Source organism: Numenius arquata, chromosome 8 (assembly GCF_964106895.1).
Source record: "Numenius arquata chromosome 8, bNumArq3.hap1.1, whole genome shotgun sequence".
Taxonomy (NCBI): domain Eukaryota; kingdom Metazoa; phylum Chordata; class Aves; order Charadriiformes; family Scolopacidae; genus Numenius; species Numenius arquata.
The window spans coordinates 20,365,230-20,383,704 of NC_133583.1; the positions used below are offsets into that span (position 1 = coordinate 20,365,230).

Genomic DNA, 18,475 nt, shown 5'->3' on the forward strand with positions numbered 1-18,475 from the left:
CCTGTGAAAGGCAAACCTCCATAGAAATGTTCTCACCCTGATTCCCATCCTACTCAGTTGAGGATGACCTCTTTTCTTTTGGAAAGCTTTTTACTTGAAGGAATATGCACACAATTATTTTTTAATCCCTGCATTTTCTCAGCTGACTCTTGAAATTTGAACTAAAGGGAAATAAATGATTCCATCCTATTCCATCTCTTGTGATAGAACTCCAGTGTAATCTCATTTGCATAAGTTGGATATCTGGATGTCCGTAATGTTATCATCATGTCTCAAACATCATGGATGTCAGATTCTTGATGAAGAAGTGGTTTAATACTTATATTAAAACATGCCTATGATATTCCTCTTTATTGTAATCTCTCCAGTCTGGTTGTGACTGGGAAGGTGATAACCACAGGAAGATTCCAGGAATATGCATCTATTATTAATGCTAAGGACCTCAAGGCTTTTTTTACTAAACCAACAAACAGAAGCTGAATTACTTCATTTGTAGGTGCCACATGTCTGCTATAGGATCAGTGGAACTGCTCTGTCTGGAGAATCTATAAAGTATTGTGCAAATGCCATTCCTTCTTCCCTGCGGTGCTGACAGTTTGGGCAAGGCTGGCAGTGTTAACCACTGCCTGAACGTGAGCACCGAGGGAGCAAACCAGCCCCTTCCTACTGACTTGATTTATTCAAGAAATCACTGACAGTAAAACCAAAGAATCACTGCCAAATGTCTTGGTTTCTGTTTCAATCTGAATTTAAAGTTGGGTGTAGATAAAATGATGTGAATGCTTTCAGTCTTTTAGTGGCTGTATTTCCAAAATCTTTATACGTTTATATGTAACCATATAGAAAAGGGCGAACATGCATAGGCAAACATGCCCATGTAAATGTAGTGTGCTTTGCCATCTAGAGAACGATGACAAATGATGTCCTGGACTAGGTAACATTGAATTTGTGCCAATAGCACTCCTGATTTGTTTTGTGGTGGGAAGAAAGAAAGAAAAAATTAAGAAGTTACATGATTTTAAGGCTAGTGATATTTTTACTGTATCATCACAACTTCAAGACGACGATGGCTTTCAGTGGCAAAATATAAATTCTCCTCTGCATTAGAGTGCCTACTTTCGTATGCATCACAGGGCTATATTGGCTTTGCTGTTGCATAATTATATACTGTTTTGCCGTCGGTGCCTCTCTGAGTTAGTGAAATCCTGACCACTTGGTGAAGAAATTAATCCAGATAGGAATTTAGGATTAAGGATTAGTCTAAATGTTTTGGGTCTTACAGAAAACACACATTTTTCCATTTTTAGAATATGAGGAAGCTTTTTTTGATGATGGAAACCCTTTGTTAGACTTCTGAAAAAGTTACTTCTTACTACTACTTTAATGTTAGAACTGATAGGCAATTACAAAAATGAGCAAGTAGAAGCAATCACAGTAGAAGAGCACAGGACAGAAGAGGCCGGTAGAGCTCAGCTCAGGCATTTAGAACATGGGCAGCACCAGGAAAAATCTTTGGTCCCCATCCTCCCTCTTCCTTAGTAAGGAGAAGGACAGTTGCTGATTATTTTTTTTTTTTTTTTGAATTTTTTTTTAAAGAAACTTGCAGAGATTGGTGGGATCTCACTGCTGAGATTTTTTTTTCCCCCTCCCCTTGGTGCTAGGCGTAAACTATCCTTCTTTCTATCTTCAGCTTCCCATCTGTTAGCAGAAAGTGATGAGTCTGAAGAAAACTGGTTTGGAAAGTAGGGTAGCTTCCCTCACCACAAGATGCTGCGAAGGCTTGACAAGTTCATTGTGACCATTTCTTTTCTTTGTCCTCATTGTTCATAATCAGAAAATGGCTCCTTTTTAACTTGTGCAAAATATTCGTCTGGCTAGAAAGAGTAAAATATTTTAATTCCCTTTTCTGGGTTTATAATGCATTTAGTTTGTTGAGATTTCTGTTGCATATGTATGATTTCTTGCTGAGTTTCCAAAGAGAAAAGAATCTCATAAAGAGAAACGTTGAGAGGTGATTCATTCCCGAAACCTAGATTCCTTTCCCGACTTAGTCTGTGCTTGTGAGTGGGGGTAGGGAAGGGGAAAAGGCAAAGGGAGAAGATGAAATGAGCGAGGAGGAGCTGCAAGGATTTGGCAGTTGTTGCCCTCCGAAACATTCCGACCAAATCTGACGGTGTGTCTTTGCATTCATCCTCTCCCTCCCCACACTTCAATAATTCTTGAGTCCCTGGGCCAGTTTTAGTCTCTTTGGCAGGCAGGTAGAGACGGAGAGACATTGAGTTCCTGCCAGCAGTGAAAACAGATGACCAGGGTGAGAGGGGAAAAAAAAACCCTAAGAAAAAGGCTGATGGTCCCTGCTGAATACCAAAAAGTTGCTTGGGAATAAGATCTTATGAAATGTCACTAATTGGTGAAGAAAGCTCCGTTTTAATCTTGCATATTATTAGCCAGCAGAGAAGCAAGCAAGGCTTCGTTAGCTCAGCTAGTCACACAGGTTTTTTTCTTGATTTCTTCCTGCTCTTAGTTGTATAACCATTCTACATTCATCATTTATATTTCCTTAGGAGTAGTTTCTTCTCAATTGCTTGTCATTACTGGCATTCTTCTCTGGCTGAACTATTAAGTTATTTTTATTTAATTTATTTGAACTGTTGTTGCGGTTGCAGTAGTATGGAGTACTTTGTATCCTAAGGAGCAAGAGCCATGAAAGGTCTATAGCTTCCCTAACCATTATATGTTAATCCTGACAATATTTGAAATCAGAATTGTACTGATTTTTGCATCAAAAGCTTGGATCTTGTCTTGTAATCTCATATATCTTTTCTTATTCCAGATTTCTTACTATCTTGTACATGGTCTCTAGAGTACGCACTCCCACCATGGTGTTTAATGAACATGTAAAGGTTTGCCTGAAATATTTCTGAGTTTTCTATTCAGCTTTTTTAGTGAATATACTCCATTTTGGAATCTGATCTTGCTTGAATTTTAGTTGTGTTTACCAGTTCACTTATAACAACTTCTAAGGTATTGTGGTAATTTCAGAGAAGCTTTAGACCGTTTGTAAGTACCTCTCTTGATTAACTTTCACGTACACTTAAACATTTGTAAAATATATCAGGGTTTAGGGAGTTTGCGCGGTGGAAACCCTGCAGTGTGTCAAGGGGAGTAATGTAGTTCAGCTGAGATGTTAAACCCCTTTGCTGATGCCTGGTGGTTAGAATAAGAAATCCAGGAATTCTTGGAAATTTGGGCCTAAATACTTTCAGGTACCCAGCAGTTAGGTTCCAAAGTCCTATTGAAAGCCAGTGGTGTTTAAATTCCGAAGTGAAAAGGTGACTATGCTTCACTTGGGTGCTTTTAGAAGTATATCCTTAGCCTCTGGTTCAGTTTCACCTCTACAGCGATCCTTTCCTTGTTAGCTGTTTAGATAATTTGAAATTCTGACATACTGGGTCTTTCAGTTCTATAACCAGAAGACCTTCCTAGCAGTACCGCAGCCGGTTTGATGGGAGCTACTCAAGGCTTTACCCTTTTTTTAATGGATTTCCATCCCACTGGGCCTTTGGGTTCCAGCAGGCAAGGGAGAGGGAGTGGGCTACTTGTGAGACCCCTGGAATCATTTCAGTTCAGGCCTTTAAATACAACCCATGGGAAAATCCTTGAATTGTGCTAAAATTGGATTGAATGCTCTGGAAACACATAGCTGTTTCTGATTGTCAGCTTAGCCATGGGTTTCTTTTTGTAATTGCATATTGTTCACAAATTCCCTTCAGGTGATGGCTCTCTATATAAAACCTATTTTAGATCAATATTGTCATTTTTCTTTTCAAAATGACTTTTCTTTTCATTTTCAAAAATTGTCATATTTTCTTCCTTTGCGTTTTATTTTTCATACTAAGCCCTGTGCAATAGAGTGCAAATTATTTGTTTTTAGCAGGTATCAGGACATAAGAAATAATCCAGTTTCAGGTATTTAAGGTATATTATGATATACTGTTTAAAACAGTCCTCTTCTGAAAGTTGTATGTTCACATAACATATAGGGAGTCATGTGAGGTTCTTATTGTCCTTTATTATGTTCTTCATAATTTAGTTGCAACTTTGTCACCTGTGTCCCAAAGCCAATTCATGGCAACCCTGTTCCACTTACATAAACTTTATTTTTATATTTAATGAAAGTAGACTTCCTACCTAGAGATAAATCTTTGCTGCACTCTGACCTGCCTGCCTTTCTATTATCTGTGTCTGTATAATCATTGTCTAATAGTAGTAAATAAGAAAGAAAAATCATTGTTGAGAATATTTGCTCAGTGAGCAGGGAAATCACTTTTGACAGCCAGAATATGCTTTGAACCTTAAGGCAAACAACAAAAAAAATTAATATATATAGAAGGGCTATTCCTTTCTTTCCAGTACTGTAAGGGAGGTTGATGGGGGAAAGTACAGATGAAGAATACAATTAGATGGCAAGATGCTTTATGTTGCCTAAAGCACACATAAGATTTACTCATTAAAAAATAGTCATTTTAATTATGTTTGTAGAAAGCCAGGCATGGGAGAGATAATTAATCCATACAGTGGCCAATAGGAATTTTTGTGTCCATAATCTTTAGTGATAATTGGTTTCCTTTTCCTAAATTATCATAGTCAGTTACTATTTTATTTTGTAACTTTCTCTTACTTACAAGGTACTGAATTAGGAGGCCTGCAGGCTAAAAATCCCATTTTCTGAGCTTGTTTTTTTCCTTTGTTCCTTTCCTTTTTCCTGCCCCCTTCTGCTCACCGAACTGCAGCTCCCATCCTAGCCAGGTAGTCTGGCCAAAATAGCTCCTGCCATCTGGAACAGTCACTCTGAACCTCTCGGTGACTTCCTCTCATTGGAAATGTCAGCTTGAATCTTTTCTCCCTTGCTTACCGCTCCTTAATTTTCTTTTCATTTAGTTATTCATTATTCAACAAGGTGACTGTGGTGTTTGATTGTGTTGATGTACAGTGTGCATGAAAAATGCTACGCTAGAAGAGAGCTCTATGTTCTTCCCCATTATCCTAATCCACATCAGGGTCTGGTTGCTACTGATATGTCATCTCTGCTATGAGGGTGATCTAGCACGATGTATCGCAATTATATTTAGATTCAAGATGAGTACAGAGCTGTCTGAATTTTCTTTTAAAAGGTGCAAAGAAAATGAAATTCAGACAAGCCATTATTTTTCAATTAAGATCAGTTTTTTCATATCATTCCCAACAGATTTTTGCATTTTCAGATGTTTGGTGAATTGCTGAATTTTCTGATAAGCAAAACAAAGCATTGCTTTTTTTCCAGAAAGGTTATTCCTGTCGTTGTGCAATTAGATGGGAATGTCAATTTTGTTCGGTTTTTAAACAAGCTTATACTTGTAGGGTTGTTTAAATTCATGCTCTAGGACCATGATGAGGAAAAATTAGGAGCATATTAAAGTTAGTTTAACAACGATTTTAAGACACTTCTGAATTACAGTGTGAATGTTTTAAGATGTTATTCTGGTGGGTATTAGTGTTAGGACAGAGGCTGACTGATGCTTCTAGGTGGTCAGAATTGACAAGACAAGGCTGTTAGTGCATTTGGGTAAGCAGAATATAAGTGGTGGTATCTGTGAGCTTTTCCTTACAGCTCTGCCAACACCACTTCATCCTTGGTAGCTTGTGGACAGCAGTGGCATAGAGGACTAAAATGTTTAATTGCTTTAGTGGACAGAAGAGCAAAGTGTTTTTACTAGACCTCTTTTCTCGTAGTGTTTGTGTAATCTTTAAGTTTGAAGTTAACAATACATAATGTGTACTTTAGAAATTCTCATTTTGTTGAAAAATAGGGAGTAGCATGTGATTGTCCAATGTTCCTTTTAGATACTTGTCCTGTCTTTTTGAGTTACCTGCCCTTTGGTGGTGTTCACCCAATACACGCAGCGCCTTGGCCTGTAGCTACAGCTGTTGGTCATTTCTCAAGAAGGGTTTGTACAGTGTAATGTGTATCTATCATTTACAGAATGCTATTTCCATTGCTAGCTTTCACTCTTGTGTGAAATCAGTCTTTTCTGGGCCAAAACTTTGATATCAGTATGGATTTAGGGGCCATAAAAGATGATGGGATGAGGTTCCTAGTGAATAGAAAATTTTGGTTTGCGGGGCCACCTTTGGTGTTGAGATGTTCTTGCTGAGGAAGGGAGTTTCCCAGAGGTGGCTTCATTTCAGTTTTGTCTGGTATCCAAGTGGCTGCTTTGTGTCTGTGTACCTTCACCAGGGAAGACTTTATTCATGGCCTTCCTTTATTTCTTTTCCCCGGGTTATATATCTGGGAAATGCAGGTCTGACAACTCACAGCCAAAACTTTGTAAAGAAATGGGGTTGCTTAAAGAACGAGGAGTGAGACCTTGAACTGCTTTTGGAATTGCCTGCGAGAGACTTGCTGTACACCTGCTGTGTCACAGCCACGTCAACCTTAACGAAAGCAGGTACTCACAGTTTGTGCCGTCTTGAGCTGGTGCTTCATCTTCACCCTGTACTTCAGCTGTACTGAAATGATAAACACAGTAATCGCAATGCCCGGAAAGCTGGCCAAGTAGCTGCAATTTCCCTGGAAGCTGGAAATGAAAGGGAGAAGGGGAAATTGCAAACTGTTTGTGGCTGGTGTCGCTATAGAAAGTGGATGTTTCATGTGCCAGCTTGAAATAAACTTCATCTGATCTTCATGTCTGCTCCCTGCAAATCCAGGTAGCGCTGTGCGCTGCCTTGCCTGTGCCTTGTGGTAGGGAATTAGGAAACCTCGTACTGATGCTTTTAATGCCTGGATGTGGGGGGGGTGGGAGCTGGGTGGAGCTGGGTGATGGTTTTTCAGGCTTTGTAAAAACAGTAGAGGCCATGAGATGTTCTTTGCCTAATTCTGCACCCAGTGGCTGCGTTTGGGGTATCAGAGCTATGAGCTACAGTGGTCGCCAAACAAAACTTTTTGGTTTATGGGCAGTATTTGGAAGTTCCTGTTTTTAATCTTTTCCTCCTGGAACAAGGTCAAGAGGGTTTTTGTTTTTTCTTTTTCATTTGCTCCAGTATTAGATTTCTTTGCCCCATTTATAGCAAACCCTTGTGGCCTTAAGCAGATAAGGAAATCCTGCAGGATATGAGAGCTGCTTTTTTAATTTTAGGTGCTAATTTTAAAGGAAGAGACATTTGGGCAGGTATTATTGCTTGTATAGAGACTCTTTCAAGTGCTGGAAATCTGGAACAGTCTTTGTGTTTCAGAGGCAAATAAAATTTGCCTTTTTTTCCTGTGAGCCAGGTTGAATTAATTGGAAAGAAATGAACCTGTTATTTCTGACTGATTCATTTTGGCTTAGAAAGGCTATTTTGAAGATTGATAATTCTGAGTGGGGAATAGGATGGCATTTTGCATGAAATATCTAAATTATTATTGGTGATTACAATATCCAAGTCAAGCTGATGAGCTTTGTGGCAAGGCCATCATTTAGCAATCTGCAGCAGCTTACCCAGTAGTTTTTGTTTTATTGGTGCCTTTGGGTAGCAGTCTGAGGGGAAGAAAGGATTGCAAAGTTGGCTCTTGCAGAGCAGATGGTAATGGCTGTAAAGAAGCAGGAGATTAAGCAAGCTCTCTTGGTCAGAATGAAGCTTTGCAGAGTTCCTTTTAAAATACTTACGTATTGTATTATTCACAGAGTACTTCCAGAATGTGCAGCTTTAAACGCTCACAGTAGCAAAAGGGCTGTAGAAGGCACCAGGGCTGTGATTGCTCTATTGACTGATGGTGTGAGAACGGGCGAGCGGCTGAGTTGGCTCTTCGGGGTTCTGCTCCTCAGGACTGCCGCGGTGCTGGGAAAGTGCTGCTCTTCTCCAGCGACACGGTGTCAAATGCTTCCTGCGATCCACAGAACAAATCCAGTCAAGGTGGACTCCCTCCTGCAAATGTCCTTTTCGGTTAACTTGACTGAAGTTAGAGGAAGACCAGGAGTTTTGAACTTGGTGCCTGTTTGTTCTTTTATATACAGGGAGAGTGCAGCAGTTTTTCTTTAGCTGCTCTGGTGCTATTAATTTAGGGGGTAGGTAAGAAGCAGAAAGTGTTGCATTTTTTATTTCCAAATCAGAAAGCAAACAGTGAACATGTAATGTTAGAAATGAGTATTGATGCTAAAAAATATGTATTTTTTTTCTTACTATTATAGGACAGCAATTAGCAAGACACCTTTATCTTGGAAGGCTGCAGTAGTGATGGTGCTGCAGAAAAGTGCTGCCCCTCCCCACTATTGTGCTACATATTTTGATGGGTTGTGGTACTTTTTCAAATGATTATATCTAAATAGCTTCTGACTGACTTTCCCCATTTGTTTTGCAGTGTAACAAGTTGTTACGTTAGTTTCATATTTTTGCTTTTGATCTCTGAGAATAAGGAAAAATATTCTTGCAACCACATTTACCTGTGGTAGAAGCCAGCGCTGAAAGACCTTGTCTGTCTTCCACCGTTGAACGCTTGCTGTGAGGGTTCATGCATCTGCTTTTCCTCAAGTGTTTTCTCTCTTTCACTTTTCTTTAAATATGCAGGATCCTCACTTGACAAAAGACTAGTGTCACTCTACCCTGAGGAGCGTAGGTGTGCCATTGTGCTTTCTCTCATTCCCAGCTGCAAGAACGTACTTGTCTATTGAACCATTGTCTTATTTTCCCACCTGCTCTTTCCTTGATTGCCATAAATTCCAGAATTGCAATGGTTCAGGGTAGGATTAGCAACCCAGGGCAGGTCATTAAACAGCAGCATACGCACGTAATTCCGACATTTACCTGTCTCTGCAAGGAAGTGCCTTTTAAGTCTTGTGGGATTCTAAGGTGTCATCCCCCAAGTGACTGTACCTTTGAAGTGCCACACTGGAGGGCAGCCGAGGATTCAGGAGTCATAAGCTGCTGCCACTCGCAGAGGCAAGAGACGACTGGACTTGTGTGGTGTTCATGGTTTTGTTCCTCTGTGGGAATCAGCTCCCAGCTTTCTCTGGATCAGGAGCTTAGAGACTTGTTCCAGGCCTCTCTTTGGGAATGAGAGCTGTGGTTTGATACTCTTTCTCTCTGGCCTTTGCGGGGCAGTGAGTAATGTCAATCTCACATAGTTTGGGTCATTTCTTTGTCTATGTAGTTCCTGTTAATGTTCTTGCATTAAACTCCTGCAGTATTTATGGCATCATCACGTATCAGTTCCACTTTAGTCACACTAAGGATGAAGGGTAATCCAGGTTCCAAAAGCAAGTAAATGCCAAGAAAAAAATTGTCATTTGCGAGAGAATTCTTTATTCAAACTGTTTATTTCATCCAAGCATGAAGTTGAATTAAAAATTGCTTAAAAATACTGTTGCAGCTGGCTACTCAAATAATGCTTTGGTAACATAGACAACCACCATAGCTCATCAAACAGTGCCTTTTGGACATGTGGCCCCTGCTGCATGATGGGCTTCTTCAAATCACTTAAAATTGCAAGTTTGCATAAAGAATTTAAGGGAAGTGTGAACTGGGTGTAACTTATTTTGCTGTGATAATGCAAATACTTCTGAGAAGAAGGTACTGCCTAACAGCAATCCCACCCAAGGACCAGTACCACTAAGTGCTTAATTTGTGCACCTGTAAGATGATTCCTACCTCTAATAGCAGCTGGGATTTTTGGTGTCATGAGGGTTTTTTTTAATCCTGTGTTAAGTTTGTCACGCAAGTGCAGGTGGTCACATCTGTACATGATGGACTAGGAAAAAGGCCAAGGTACTCCCTTATAAACGCATGTGATACATTAAGTGAAGGCCAACAAGTGACCTTCCTGTTCATCAAAGAAGGTTTAATAACTTTGTACAGTGCAGCAAATTATGAAGCTGTCTTACCTTTATGAGGTGGAGGCTGGATCCCAGCCTCCCTGCTCTTAACTTGGGCTTTTGGCATTTGTTAGGAGCTCAGAAAAAGAGCTTTGGGGTTTTTATCTTTAGCTTTTTGGTTTGGTTTGGTTCCCTCCCCCCCCCCGCCCCGCCTTAAATATATTAAGGGGGTTTTCCTCCAGGATTTTCCCTCCATTGTTTCCATATATATTTGAATTTTGTTTCTTCCAGTGCCTAAATCAAACTGGTCTGATTATAAACTTTAGTCAGTTTGGTAATCTTAACAACTTAATACTATTATATAAACATGTTTCTTGCAAGCAAATTTGTTTTGAGTGAAACCATATGCACATGTTAATGGGAAATATTTGTCACACTTCTGCTTTTCTGCCATTTTTTGTATTTTTTTCCATATTTATTAATAGCATCCTTCTGAAACTTCTCTGATGAGAGAATATACCACAGATTTTTTTAATGCCATACTGGAGTACAATTTTATGTCTTGGATGTGATTCCAAATGGAGCTGAATGAGAGTGAAATAATGTGTAGTCCCTAATTGAGTCTATAGCTGTAATGACTCTTAGGGACTTTGCTGATGTTATATAAACCACTAGAGCAAAACTCCATCAATAGATAAGTTATCATTCTCTATTTTCTATAAATCAATCCATAGGGACTCTTCCCTGTGGAGCTTCTTCTGAGGAACTTGATCTATACTAATTTTTTTTTTGAGTTCACATACTGTTCTTTGGAAATGTTACAATACTCATTTGGGCTTCTTCCCACCTTTTTCCGACAGTAAAACAGTTGTATTAAAGGGTAATACTTTTGGGGGCGTTAAAATTGTGAATTCTGGACAGGTTTGAAATAATCTCCATTACCTTCCAACATGACGCTGCATTTTGTTTATCCTGTAAATCATCAAGAGGATGCGCTTGGCGAGCAATGCTTGTCGGTGCTGCTTGGTGTCTCATTGTCCTCAGTCATGGAAATTTAGGGTGAATGATTGCTTCACTGTCTGCTTTGGCTGTCCACTTGATTTAAAAAATATTGTTTCACCATCAAGAGATTTCCATCCGGCTAAAAGGCAATGGTGGTTGCTGCTAAGGGTACCTATATGCCTGTTTTCTGCTCCGTCTGGTTGTGTCCAAAGATTTTGCATGTGAAAATGTAAGGAATGTTGTCCCAGGTAAGGGCAACTATCCACAGCCATCCCAAACCCTCGCTTCTGCGTGGAAATGATCACCTCCAGGATCATCCAATTGAGCAATTACGTTAGGATTGTTTTTCAGATGTGTGTTGTGTCATGCGTACCTGTGTTGAATTTCACCTGACACTTTAATGTCCGGTTACAGAGTCTTGAGAGGTCTTTTCACACTTCTTCATGGTTAGTCCTCATCATTTTAGCACGAATAACTTGGTTTTGCCATGTTGCTGCCTGCTGCCTTTCCTGGGAGATGTGTGGATACGGCTCCCTGCGGAGCTCTGCTGGGGACCTGCTGCCAGTGAGAGAATACAGCTCTGGTTCCTGCCTTTTAACCAGGTTTTTCCTAAAAGCAAAGGCCTTCTGTATTATCCCTTAGTGGCTTAATTTTCATATGACTCTCTTCGTGGAAGGCGTTTTTGAAAGCCTATGAAGATCTATTGTATTTTAATATATCCAGATACGGAGATCCACCTGACTCCCTCACGCACATGCACACAGCAGGTTTGTGAAGCATGACTTCCCTCTACAGAAAAGGAGACCTGACTTTCCTCCCTCATGAAAGGTGCTTATCTGTGTGTTTATTTCTAGCTTTTAATAATTTCGACTTACTTTCCTGATAAAGGTGCCAGGATTACTAGCCTTGTATTACTCAGATATCCATTATAATCTTAAAAAAAAAAAAGAAAATGAACCACCCACCACCACCCTGCTCTGCTGCTCCAGTCTGACTGCACTGGAAGAATCTTTCCTTTTGCCTGTTAATGGGGAGTTGCTGCTTCTGCACAGCAGCTTGTTTTAGATCAAGCTTGCTACTTGCATCTTATATGCAAACCTATTTTTATAAAATCATTGCTGAAGCCCCAAATGTGGCTGCAAGCTTTAAAATATCTTTAGTTTTCCTGGGTTTTAATCTTTTGGATTTTATGCTCTTGATACCTAACAGATTTTAATTTTTTCCCCCAAATCCTCCTCCACTTCTTTTTCATACTTCTTTCACATGCAACGCTCCCTGCTATTTTATTTTTTAACCAAGTTTCTGCCCAGATGGAGAGTTTTATATGTTCTTAACTATCCGATTATGTTATAGAGGATTGTTAACAGCAAGGTCAGTCTATGGGAAATTCTGTTATTCATAATGAAGGATAGATGGCACTCTTGTTATTTTTGTTTGGTTTCCTGAGATAATTCAGGTGTTTATAGTCTCTCCATAAGATTTCTTTTTATAGAGTAAGTGCTTTAGAGAGTGTTCTTGAACATTGAAGAGGATTGTATTTATTTTATTTTTTTTTAAATATGAATACATACTTAAATTGTCTGAGTCTGGGATTGGTTCACAGTACTCTCTAGGAAGAGAAAATATGCTGCTTTTATTAAGACCTCAAGAATAAGTGCTCAGGTATATGGCATTGGCTCATTTTACATATATAATTTTGGGGTATATATATTTTCTTACTATTTCATTAGGCAAAAAAGAAAGCCACCAAATCCTTTAATGTTGTTTTGACTCCAGTTATTAATACCTTGATACTTAGCACTTTCTAGTTTTTTTCTATTCAAAGTATAGATGGAAGCTGGTATGGCAATTACAGCACTATGGAATGAAAGGAAATGGCATGTTAGCGAGTGCTGAACAGTCAACAGAGCCTTTAGTTCTTCATCCGGGGTAGTAAATACTTGTTGCCCTAATTCCATGAATTGATTATGGAACGGTATAGATTTGTGAATTTAAGAGTTTTCCCTTATAAACTAAAAATTCTGAAACGTGGAAAAATACACGCTGGTAGAGGTATGACATGTTAGACGTTTTCTGTAACTTTAATGGAAAACTTGTTTCAACTCTACTGAATGTTTTTTCCTTCTCTTACTGAGCACAGAGCTCGGACATGGTTACATGGAGGTATTTTCACCTTGATGCTTGATTACTTCAGATCAAATCAATGCATTATTACTACTGGCTGACATTTTCATATGGCCGAAGCACAAATTCTTCAGTGACCTCAGTCCAATTTCTCTTGATCCACTTGTCAATCAATTGATTCCGTTACTGCTCTTCCCAGAAGAGCGCCGCATGGTTGAAAGGATAAGGGATAAGCAGGGTTGGAATGAGAAGAGATTAGAAAAGTTTCCATTCTGCCTCTGTCCAAGAGTATGGATCTCGGCCACATGAGTATCTAAATACCTCAATATTTTGTGACACATTCTTGACATGTAAATCTTTCTGGGGCGCTGGACAAGTGCGGATTGGTTTGTCTGATGCCACAGACTCTTTTCAGGGAATTTCTCAGATGAAGCCTTCTAATTTCTAAGTACTGAATGCCCTGTAAGGCTGCTTTTGCCGTGCAGTTCAAATAGAAAATTAAATAGGTAATGTGGAAGGAAACATGAATAATAAAGGAGAAGCTCCTTATAGACAAAAAAATCTATTTGTGTGATTTTGATCGAATATCTAGTAGTAGATGGTACTACCTGATCGTAACATAACAGGCATTGTGTTCTTTTATGCATTTCTTCAATGCCTTAATTTTAGTTAAGTCCAGAAGCCTAAACTGTAGTTGAGAGTATGCTTTGCTAGTACGGTATGGACCTAGTTGAAAGAAAATCCCTCCTTGAAAGAGTTTCCAAACTAATTTAGTTTCTAGTCACCTTCACTTTAAAATATTTAGTTAGTATATATTCACTGTGGAAAGAGTGCTTGGGTTTAATTTTGATGGTGATTGAAATCTGGAATCAAAAACTGGTTGAACAAGCTATTTTGTTTTAATGGGTGAAAAAACATTTTATAACTTGGCAGTTTATTTTACAGTTTATATTTTTAGTGCCCTCCCATGTAATACAGCCTCATGTATTACTTATCCCTCCCTTCTTCTCCTGCAAAGTAGCGAGGTGGTTTTTTTTTTTTTTTATAACAATACCTTCAAGTGTTTGAATTGAAGAGTCCCAAATAAAAATCTATTTTGGGGCAGGAAGTTTTCTTGATGACTTGGATAACGTTCAATTTTACTTTCTAATGCCAAATCAGCTTTCAAGCTATTAGATGGCATTAAGGCAAAGAATTTTATGTGTTTCGTGTAATAATACAAGTCACAAATGGTGGTAGTTATTGAAGTTAACAGTTTTTCCCCAACTGTGGGAGTACTAGCATCTTTGAGAGATTCCAGTTTTGGTTCTTATTTATGCTTGACATTTAATGTGCTTGACATTCTGATTATTTTACACCTACCTAATTTCTTCTAGCTCGAGGGATAATGACAATATTTTAAACAGTTGTGAAGTGTAACTGTATGTTATTAAGCAGGTGCCACAGTACGAATGGAAGGAAAAAGTCCTGAAACTATTTCTAGAATAATTGTTTTCGTTGCTTATCTCAGGGTCAACTGGAGATGTTTGGCTGTGCAGCTTGATTATCTGTTTTGTTGCCAGGAGGATAAAGCCTTACTAATATTTTATGTGCTTTTATTTACCTATGTATGTTTCTGTATGTATATAAATGCATATAAAATCCATAATGCTGGACTGTGTGTGCTTACATTGTGTCCTTTGTGAGGAGGGAGGTATTATAGCGATAGATTTCTGAGTAGTTACTGAGGGCTTACATTTTTCCTAAAGTTTGAATGACAATGTAAAAGAACGTATTTGATATAAAATTCAGTCCATGAAACCAAGCTCGTGTCTGTAGCGCACTTTTACTCCTGGTACGGTAGATGTTAGAAGTGGCTGTCTTGTGTCTTGGTTTATAGGTAATTGGGTATAACACGAGAAATTAAAATATTATGGGGAAAAAAAGTACTTGATTGTAAGTATACTTTGTGTGAAGTCTTTTCTCTCCCTTTGCAAAAGAATTTTCTTAGCCCTTTTTGTTAACTTGTATTCCCATGTAAATATGTGGTTCCCTGTGATCATGTAAGATTTTTGGCTCATTCAGAGAGGGCAAAATGGGTATCCGGGAAAGAGGAAGCAGAAGGAAAATGGTGGGAAGACCACGCTCTTTGGAGAGGTGCAGCTGGTGGCCACAAATTCTCTTTGGTTCATCTACTAGAAATTTATGTTGCATTTAACTATTGTAATTGTGAGTAAATTGACTACATGAAGTGATGAAGAAGTGTTAAAATACTTTATTTTACAGACACATGCGGGCACGTTTTAAGTACTTACAAGTCCTCACAAAACAATTGACGTGTCCCAGCAAGGGGTGCTGGAAACAGCACTGACTGAATGCATTACAGGGATGCTGGGCTTTATATGTTTATTTTGCAATCTTGCCACCTGGTGGTATGCTCTGGCAATAAAAGTTTGGTTAGAAACCTGTTCCAAGAGTCAAACTTACTTTGGTAGGCAGATCTTAAGAGTAGAATTTAAGACTGGATTATAGGTAGGTTCTTGGTTTTTAGCATGAAGTTCAGTGTGTTCTTCCTTCTTGTGTCAATTGTCCCATGTTGGGTGCAGTATAAGGTTGTGCATGTCTTTGCATTAAATATATCTTTTTTCCTCCCCACTCTGATTTCTACAGACACGAGGGAAGAGAAAGTCTAGAAATATTGTGTGGTCCTGGAACACTGAGTCGTGGAATATTAATCTTCACAATAATTTTGAGACATGGTTTGAAAAAGAATGTTGTCCGTGTCCTTAAATTCCGAGATAAAATTATGCAAACTGACTTTACCTAAGTTGTGGTTAGAGCATTTAAAGGATGTTGTTATCCCTAAAACAAGTACTACACATCCCTACAAATAAGGCGGAGACTGAATAAAGTCAATGACATGCAAGATGTGGCATCTTGAAGGGACTTGTGGATGCCCCATCCCTGGAGGTGTTCAAGACCAGGCTGCATGGGGCTTTGAGCAACCTGGTCTAGTGGGAGGTGTCCCTGCCCATGGCAGGGGGTTTGGAACTAGATGATCTTTAAGGTCCCTTCCAACTTTAACCATTCTATGATTCTATGATCTTTAAAATTTAGTGGCAGGAACATGAGGGAAGCTGCCTCCTTTCTGTTAATCCCAGATGAAGCAGGGGTCTTACTGGTGTCTGTGTGGGCAACCCTCATTTATAATAAAAGATGTCTTCACATAGTGTTCAAAAGGTATTAAACAATCCGTTTTTTGCAAAGCTGAACCCAAACATGATTTTTCTGAGGGGTGTGAGGAACTGATCGTTAACTGGAACTTTTAAGTCAGAAGTGGAGGTTTTCTATCCCAAGAAGGTTGCCTCCAGCTGTGCCATACGCTCTTGTTTGACACAAGAGTAACGGAGTAAAGTTCTGTGACTTGGGTCAAAAATGGCATCATACTGGAGCACAGTGGTTCCCTTTTAATACAAAAGCATGAATTTTTTTTTTTTTTTTTTAATCTGTCTTTAAGGTATAGTGTTGATGTGTTTATACATGGAACATTTGCATCCAGCAGGACCTCTCTTCCTTGCAGAACTACTGCCTTGTGATTTCAGTGCCCCTTCCTGAGTGTCTATTATGAAACAAGTCGGCATGTCATTTATTCGTGATGACACCATTCTGTTGACCTTAAGACTTCTCGATTACTCACTTCCAGGTTCTCCCATATGACCCCATATAACACAAACAAAACATTGTTCTGCATTTTTTCTCTTCCTGCTCTCTCGAGGCAGAGCAGCAGATACCAAAGCCAGCACGATGAGCACTGTCCATTTTCTTCGCTGTCTGCCATCTCATCATCATCTGTTTCTTGGCCTCAGACTTCACCTTCCCACTTTGAGCCCTTTGGCCTCCCCCTCCCGGTTAACGTTCTGTATTTGTCCTGTTAGTACTGAATTTTAATAACGTCAAGTAGCTGTTCTGGAGCAGCTACGCAGCTTGAAGTGCTGAAGGTTTAGGCTTACCTTCTTCGGGGTGCTGGCTATTTAAGACGATGGGAATTACAACCAGTTGAAAGTCTCCAAAGGACAGTGTGCATTAAAGCTACCATTTATTTACATATATGAGAGGCCAGAGGACAAGAGAGAGACTGTTTGGACTGAGACTCATAGTTCCGAGCTGTTAATATAGATCTTTGGTCACAGAGTTAGAACTTTCTAATCATGTTATTTTACTGCAAAATGTCTGTAACTGTTTGTGACAATGGATGTTTGCTCTTGGATCTGTTTCTCCTGTGGGGTATCCTTTAGATCAATCCTCGTTTGTTCTATTAATTTGCGTAATTCTCTGGGGTTTGTCAAGTCTAATTATCTCTTTTCTTTCTTCCAGTTTTGAAATCAAGATTGATTAATCAACACGAAAAGACCCAGCTGGTTATGTGACTTGGAACCCTGTTTATGAAACACTCATTTGTTTTTGCAAGACGACAGCACGGTATGTTGTTTTTTCTTTTTCTCCCCAAAATTAAAAATCGACTCTTATAACTTATTAGAAATCCTAGAAAACAGAAAGTTCATGAGGAATTCAACTGTTACTGATAAATGAGACCTTGTTTTTTGGCTTAGTGACACCAGCCAAGGAAACAGAAGTGCTCTATTCGCTTTACCATACTACCAGTCAGAGAATTCTTCCACATAACAATGCTGCTTATGGTTTCACATCACTTAAGGAGAGCTTCCCTTAGTTAGAAAGATCAATCTGCTTTCTCTTGACATTGTGTTGCATGAGGTGTGGGACTAGTGATTAGTGAACGTGACGAAAGTGTGTTTTAAACTGCATTGGTGATGGATCGTGTCAGGGCCAAATGCTGGAACCCAGGGCAGAGGCCGTAACCTCAGTGCGGGAGGAGATCGCGCTGCCACATAACGACACCCGCGTGAACAGGTAGCTCTAGCAGAATTTGAGATTTTGAATGAAATAATGCTTCCGCTGTACTTGATTTAGACAGTATTTTTCCACAATTACAAATTTGTTCTTTATAAGACAAACCCTCAGTTTTAATTGCAAAAGAAAACTGCACAGATAAAGCGTCAGCCTCGTAGTCTGTAACCCAAGCATGGGAACGCGTAAATCAAAGTTCCAGTAGTAACATTAAATGACTTGACTTTTTTTTTTTTTTTAATATCATGAGCTGTGTTGTAAAACCTAAAACTCAATAAAACTGAACTACTAGATACAGGTGAAGTGCTGATACGTGTCGTTATGCTATATGTGGTATGAATCTTATCTTTTACTTTTCCATTTCTGTGAAAATGTTCTGCCTTGCCAGTGATGAGACTTTTCTTTTCTGTAATTAGGTGGTGGTTTGGGTTTTTTTTAACTGTTAAATTTTGGAAGCAATAAATTTACATGATGTTCCACTTAGACTAGCAGGAATCCAAGCAACTCTATGCAGTAAAGGGCAGCACCAGATTATTTCAAGCATTTCTTTAGTTATAACTGCATAAGAAGTCAGGCAGCTTGGATTGGTTGAATTTTATAACCATGTTAAAATGAGC

The 18,475-nt window shown here is 39.1% G+C and overlaps 1 protein-coding gene across 1 annotated transcript in view; it reads left to right on the forward strand.

Annotated features, from left to right (window-relative positions):
* The window catches only part of ATP2B2 (ATPase plasma membrane Ca2+ transporting 2), a 425,551-nt gene that overhangs the window by 131,081 nt on the left and 275,995 nt on the right, over positions 1-18,475 (forward strand). The window contains exon 3 of the mRNA XM_074152043.1: positions 17,307-17,411. The gene's annotated coding sequence lies outside the window, so the exon portion shown is untranslated. The remainder of the gene's footprint in view (positions 1-17,306; positions 17,412-18,475) is intronic.